This window comes from Poecilia formosa, unplaced genomic scaffold (assembly GCF_000485575.1).
Source record: "Poecilia formosa unplaced genomic scaffold, Poecilia_formosa-5.1.2 Scaffold188, whole genome shotgun sequence".
NCBI classification, from domain to species: domain Eukaryota; kingdom Metazoa; phylum Chordata; class Actinopteri; order Cyprinodontiformes; family Poeciliidae; genus Poecilia; species Poecilia formosa.
The window spans coordinates 294,973-303,063 of NW_006800127.1; positions in this window are offsets into that span (position 1 = coordinate 294,973).

Sequence of the window (8,091 nt, forward strand, 5' to 3'; positions counted from 1 at the left end):
AAAATACTCCAAGAGCACATTGACGGTTCATCCAGGAAGTCACGAGAAGCCCAGAGCAACATCTAAAGCTCTTCAGGCTTCACCGCCTGAATTAAGGTCAGTGTTCAATATTTGGAAAGAAAAAAAAAGAGAGATGGTGCAAAATTGCCTTTGTTAGAAAGTTCTGGTCTGACTCACATTTACCTCCCAAAAATCTTGATAAACGTCAAGAGACAAAAGTGGAATGGTGTATCATGTCATCTAAATCTATCTTAACAGTCCAGATTTTCAGAAACTTGCTGACAGTTAAAGGTGGTGGTGTTAATTTGAGCGATAGGGGCTACTTCATGATCAGGGATTTTGCTTTCTCCCCAAAAAGTCTGCTGGAGAATGTCAATCCATAAGTACAGGACCTTAAGCCCAACCTCACATAGGCAGGATAACAATCCAAAAAACAATCGAAAGCCCAAGTAAGAATGAAACTAAAATAACAACAAAAAAACAAAGCAACGTTTTGGAATGGCTGAGCTGAAGTCTGGCCTTGCATCTAATTCAGATATTGCATACTGACCTTGAACACACTGTTCATGTTCAACAGCCCTCCACTGTGGCTGAATAAAACATTTCTGAATGGGAGAGTGGCCCAAAATTCCTCAGTGGGAATGATAGAGACTCAGTTATTACATTTAGGGGACAATTACCTTTTCATATAGAGTAATGTTTTTTGGAAATTACTTTCTCCCTCCATAAAGCATTAAAAGACAGATTTTTGTATTTACTTTGATTATCTTTTTTCAATATAATAATCAAAACTGGTTTGGGAATTGGTAAGGAAGGCTAACTAATTAAACTGATGGAATCATCTGCCACACGTCCTAATTTTATTCCCACTGGACATTTGTGGCCCAAGCTTTAAACCAAATCTGTGCCGGGAGCAAATATTGATCAGCGCCGCCAGGTGAAATATTCATTCTGAATTATGTAGAAGGTTGTTGACAGCTTCAAAAGCTGCTTGAAACTCCATGCAGCTTTCAAAGGGGCATTTATCCAGATATTATTGGGACATCTGTATGTAGTTAAGTCTGTATAAACTTTTCAATGAAGCATCTGTAGATTTTTTTTTTCATTCCATCTGGTTGTAAGAACAAAACTGAGCCAACGCTGAATGCTAATTGCAGGCTGGGTTGGCCTAAAAAAAGACTATGGCAAAAGTCAAGCAGACACATTGTTTGGCTTCTGCTGCAATCTGTCTCCTGCTGTTTTTTTTTTAAAACGAGGACACATTGGCAAGTGCCAAACGCAGGACCAGTGAAAGCTTTTTGTTGTTCCTTCTCTGCAGCTGTCCACAGGAACTGAAATCAGTGCTGACTGTGCCGGCACTGATTTTGGGGGGCCTTTGTTTGAGCGTGGAAAACACAAGCGTGCATGTGCATTTCATGTGTAAGTGAGAGATGTATTTGTTACATATTTATGTGTGTGTAAATGTGTCTGTGTGACAGATGTATGTGCAAATAGCTACGCTGAGTGCAATCGCTCTTAAAAATTCATTACAAGCTTGCTCTTCCTAGAATCTATCTGTCTGTCACTGAGCCTTTTGCAACAAATCGGTCTGTTTTCCTCTGCATGCTTCACACAAGCTCACACAAGTGTAAAAAAATATATATATTCAAAGAGAATATCCTAAAACTGGGTCCTTTAAAACATGTTGTGTGCATTAAACCAGGTTAACAAAGACATTTAGGCAACAAATGGCCTAATATTGTTGTTTTGTTATGTGGAGAGCAGCCAAAGCAATAAGGATGTCTGTCATCTATTAGCTACGTCTCATGGTTCCCTGCCTGTGACTGCTGTCATCCTGAGATCCTGCTCTCAGCCTGCAGATATCAACCCAAACAGGGATATAACTCTGTAGCCACCACACACGTACTACACACACAAACACACACATACAGATAAGCAGCTAAAAACTGGGGTGTCTGAGCTAACTGGCAGCTACAGTAGTCAGATGCTTTGTGTCCCTGTCAAGCAACCTTCCTCTCAGATCCAACTTTAGTAATGAAGAATCAAAGCCTTGGTGCTACGCCAATTTTTTTACTTGACTGACTCTCCTGATTGTCTGTCTCCATGTGTCAGTCGAATCCATGGACAAACAAGGCAAGCATACTGACAACAAAACCAAGACAGAGCAAACACTTTATAATGCTTTTAATTTAAGCTGTGGAAAAGGAAAACATGACCATAAAAATACCAAAACCCACTTGGTTGTCTGGACAGAGAAGTAATCGATGTCAGGCCACGAAGATGTCAAAAACAAAAATACAGCAGTCTCTTAAGTGCAATTGTCATTCTGCATGTAGACTTTAAGATGAAAACAATCCATCCTATTATCCAAGGTAGGAGTAATGCCTACCATGAGGATAAGGTATTATGGAAAAGTGAGGAAAAGTTTTAAAAAATGAGCACTGAGTTGTTGCTTACAGGTGAGGTAAAGTCCCTTCTCCCTTGTTAGGTTTCACTTTTGCTAATTAATATCTGGCTCTAGATGAGTTAGTGTAAGTGTGTCCGAGTGTGTCTAAATTGCAGCGGGTTCCTCACAATTGTTGATGCGAATGCGCGCAGGAGCGTGGGTCATTGCTCCAATAAAATCATTTGCAGCAACACTCATTAATGGAAAACAGCGAGGTTGTGGTTCTGATGGACTCAAATAACCCGACATATTTGTGTCTTAAATTCAAACAGCCAAAAGTGTCAAGCAGAGAAGATTAAAGCCCAAAATGACGTTACATCTCACTCTACGTCTGGGTGTTCCTACAAATACTGAATAGTAAGAAACAGATTGCAATGGAGAACCAAACCAGATATTAAATGAGAATTGACAATGGAGAGCCACAGCATGATCAATATATCCTACCTTGGTCAGCTCAGTCGGTGGGGTGCCTCCTCGGCATCTGGCCTCTGAAGTAGTAATTATTAAGTATTTAAAACCTTTCATCAAAGGTTAACTTACTGGAAAACTGAACAACATCTTCCATGTCAGCGCAGGAGAGGAAAATATGGACACAGCCAATCTCAAACTATAGCAATTGCTCAAAACAAATGGATCTTTACAGTTTCTCTAAGATTCATGCCAATAGATGAATCAAACTGCAACTCAAAATAAATAAAGACGTTGCCTCTGATGCCTCTGACAGAAGCGCCTAGACAGCAGTGACTCCATGCAGTTTGGGTAGTAATTTGAAAGCAAATGGCGTAGGATTACTATTACTAACTAAAATTACTCAAAATTACGCATACTCCTTTCTGCATGCGCCTTTGAGTGAAAAAAATGTTGCTAATTTAGAGTCATTACTGACATCTCACTGTAACTAAGACAAGGGAAGCCTGTGAAATTGGAAAGAGAACTAAATTTCAAAAGAACTTTAAAATGTGGATTCCATTTCAGCTATTAATTAAGTTCATATATTTCACATTTACCTACAATTAAAGTTTTGCATAATGTATATTTGCATAGTTTAAAAAAATACTCTAGTCCATTTGGTGGGTTTGTTGTTGGTTTTGTTGTTATTTCTTGCAGCCACTGCTGCAAGAAATCATATAACTTATTCTAAAGGAAAAATACAAAGAAATCCACATCTTCAATTAAGAGTTTCAGCTAAGCAGAAAATTGCCTTACAGTCCTTAACACAAACCAAATCAAAGGCATGTGCAGAAACAAAACAGCACAGGCTTTTTTTTTTTTTAAGTATCAGCATTACACGATTAGAAAGAGATGGAGGGAAAAGCAGGGCGAACATATGAAGGAAGAAAAAAATAATAATTGTATTTCTTTTTAAAACTGCTGAGTGCTGCACAGCGACACATTTCCTACTGTTTTGTCCTTTGTTCCGGAACATGTGCCCATTGTCATTAAGGAATGACTAAAGTAAAGTACTGATTCAAAGCTTTTAGAAAGTTAAATGCTACTAACGTTTCCTCTGGTTGAATACTGCGATTTCTTTCTGCACTTTTATCCTCCTTTATGGCCAGTTCTCAAAGTTAATATAAAAAAAAAAAAAGCCTCCTTTGAAAAGAGCAAATAACCGAAGGTGTTCGTTCACTGAGGAATTTATATTTGGGTAGGTTTGAGGTTGTGGCATTACTCTCAAAGCTCAAAGCTTTGATATATTGTTCTATAAATATCTCCACAGCTTCAACTTTGACCTTTCTACTGTCTTCTCTCATTTTTATGAAGCCGCGTGTTCACTTATATGATCATAAAAACGTTGTCACATACAACTCCAATAAAATACATTAGGTGTTTAGTAAAAAAGGGCATAAATAATTCTGAAAAGTACTTTTTTTTAAAGAGGAAAAAGTATATATGAGAAGAGCCACCACACTTTTGCCATGTATCCTGTCTATATAAGGTGCCACAGATGACAGTGCAAACACCAAGCTTGAAATCACAGAAATTGTCTGTATAGTTGCACACTAACTCACTAATGCCTTTTGTAACATAGCTTGGCTTTAAAAGTTGCTGTAAATGAATAAATGATTAAACTCTACTTGTGCTCACTATGTTTTTACTTGCCGAACAGCAAGTAAAAAACATATACATATACATATGCTGGTAGCCTAAATGTAAAAGGAAGGGGAGGTAACCAAGTTGAACTCTTCACAGGGAGAGACACATAATCCTTCAGGTCACAAACCAGAGTGTGGCTGTCAACCTAGTGTGTGTGGGATGAAAAACACTGCAAGGGTTTCTATGGTCTCCCAATGCCTCTCACATCCTGAGGGCGGATGCTGCCATTTGTCCTAAAATCTGAGCTTGTTTTGACATCTTTGTGAAAGCAGTCGACAGTTCGCTCATGTGAGTCAGAGGCGTTGCTTCTTCTCAGCAAAGCAAACCAAGAAAGTTGAAGCAGTTCGGCTCCGAGTGTGGAACAAAGGAGAAGAACAAGAGTACAAAGTCTGCAAAGTATTTTTGAAAACTTTCAAGGAGCACTGATCAAGAGCGGTCCTATTGTGCAAAATGTGACTGCACATTTAGAGCAGTTTGACGATAAAGCCTGTGTGAGCTCACAGGCTTTAATCATCATCTAGCTTAGTAAAAACAGAGTCGAGATCCTCTGACTCTCACAGCAGCTTCAGATTCAACTGAAATTTCATGCGTGACTGTGTTTAATATCTCCCAGATTCAGAAGAGTTTTAGGTTTGGGAAAACATGACTCAGGTTTTAGGTTTCAGGATGGCATGAGAGCAAGAAAAAGGGAAGGGAAAAAAAAGGTCAGAATAAATTGAGGAGCTATTTTAGTATTTTTAAAGGAATCTGCACTGTATTTAAATTTAGTCATCACAGTAAATGATATAAGTAGGAGGGGCAATTATTTTTTCACACAAACACAAGTTTGTTTGGTTACATATTATCCCTTAAAAGCTGAAAACATCTTTTGATAAGTCCATACTGGTTATTTTTTTCTGATATATTAACTTTTTTTGGATGATCCAAAACATTTGAGTGTGATGGGGGGAAAAAAACATAAGATCTCTATTGAACGGTGCTATGGGCTTGCCTAAAAAAAAAAAAAAAAAAAAAAAAAAAAAAAAGATGGGGTGGGGGGACTGCCTCCGTGCAGAAGCATTAGAGTTAAATGAAATTTCATGCGTGACTGTGTTTAAAATCTCCCACAAGACAGCGCCGTTGCCAATTTCAATCATTTATAGCATAACAATTAAGCAACAGCTCATCAACGGCAACATTTATGTGATTGCATCCTTCTTCTCGCTCTTAAAACCGTAATTGCAAACATATTTTGCAAATCAGCCTATTCATTTAAGGATAACCGTTTGCCAACAAGCGGTGAACGGAAAGCATTCGTCTGAAAGCGAAACGAGACGCTTTTGCTTTGCCTTTTCCAATGCAGTTCAATCAGAATATTTAGACTAAACCGCTGGCGCACAAACCTCCAAGCGGCTTTTGGGCCTCTGCTTACTTTAGATTCGGATCACACAGCTGAATTTGAAATTGCATCACCGTTGCACGTGTGACAGGTGACGAGGCTGCACAGAATGACACGGAGGAAGGCGGATGGTCGGGACAGAGGTGTGACTGTCGGTGATTGGACCAGTTACCCTGTGGGTAAAAAATAGCGGCAGAATGTAAGAGCGAGATGGGCAGGGGAAAAAAAAATGTATTTTTGCATTTCAGTCTCGGCCACACACAGTTTTCTATTAGATGACAGATGACACGCTTCGCACCCTGGACACCGCAGATATCACTCAGCGCTCTTTCCTCCCCTCGTTTCTCGCTCACCTCTCCGTCTGGCTCCCACTTTTACCACCTTCCCATCAGCGCCACCCCCCACGTATACCCACAGTGCATTGCTTGTTTCTTTTCTCTCTCAATACTGGCACTCCAGCCAGGTATGTTAATGAAGTTAATAGGATTGTCACCTGAGGGGTATCAGCACAACTTCCACAAACTTCTCGCTTAATTTTACCTTAATTTAACCAGCCACTTCCCATCGTCTTCCGTTCTGTGTGTGCGTGTGTTTGTCCATTTGGAAACTTTTTTTTTTTCCCTGAACCTCATCACCAGTTTCATATTAGCTAGATTCCCTCTCCATCTGCCAAAAGCATAAATGTGGGACAGAATTAGCAGCAGGTTTCTCCGTGGTTCTCTAACATTTGTGATGCATCATTGCAACATGACGAGAATCTCAAACCTTCACTTGAATGTTCTATAAGGGACAGGAAACATGAGATCTGATGTAAAGCTTTTAATTAGTCTTTTCTGGGGACAAAAAATTAAATTGCCGTGACCTCGTTTGTTATCATAGCTACTTTTTTTTTGGAGAACAGCCCAGTGACACTCATCTGTCCCTCCATTCATACGTATCGTTGTCTCACCGTCGTCCTCATCGTATGACATAAATTCTTACTGTGGGTGTTTATGTAGATGTGACTAAGGTGTATCACATCGTGCCAGCAGTTTTCCACGTCTGTGTATGCTCTTCCAGTGACCTTGCTGTTTCGCATATTGTCTCCTTCTGCTTGAATGTCAGCACTGTCAATCACATAACTCTCCTCGGCTGCCTGCGGTGTTGCCACCGGGCTCCTCTAACGAGCAACACATCAGCCTTATAGGACAAACGCCACCGGCCAAACTGTCCGACATGAAGAAAAACTTTGACCACATATGAGGGAAGACAAAAACAATGCTTGGTCTTTTCTTGGAAGTTTTATTTAGAGGACTTCATAAGAAGGTATCTGTATAGAAAAGCGTCCGTCGCAGCATTAATTTGCTGCCATTCTTTCAGTGATCATTGTACGTTATTTAAAATTTGGGTAAAGGTTTTCCGATCTGCTCTAGTGCTTTCTAAACTGAAGGGCGACATGTATTTTTGGACTGAATCTTGAAACTTTCTTAGTCGTGCAACATTCTGAAAACTAACACACATAAATGAGGTGAAATCTGGTGTGAAAATAAACAATTGCAACAGATAAGGTTTGCAACTACACAGTAATGTGGCATCGTGTGTTGATGACTTATCCAGAAGGTCATAAAAGAATCAAGAAAATGTAAAGCCCAGCAGGCCTCAGTTGCCTCAGTTAAGGTCAGTGCTCATGGTTTAACAATAAGAAAGACAAGGGGTAAAAAAAAGAGGAAAAAAAAGGAGCAGACGAAAAACTACTGACAAAAAAACAAACAGAGTTTATATTTGCAAAACAATGACTGATGATTCACTGAACAATTTGAAGGATGCATGTTTCATATCATCTGGAGGTAAAACTACCAAGATTTAAAAAAAAAAAACGAAACACCAGCATGGTGTTGGCAGTGGTCTAGGTAAGCAATTTTAGGAGCTTACCTAAAATTGCTTTCATGACTTAAATCACGACTTTCTTTGACAGAAAGAAAGTCGTGACTTAGGTCAAGCAACAGTGCCTTAATCTGAAACATACCACCAAGTCCAACTCTGATTGACTCAGAACATAGCAAATTTTGTCACAATTTGCAATACCAGTGGATTCTCCTGAAGTCAGGCCAAAGAGAGCTTGGGGGTGTGACTGACTGTTGAATCTTGGGGTCCTGACACTTTGTTGGGTGGAGCATAAAAAAGCAAGAGA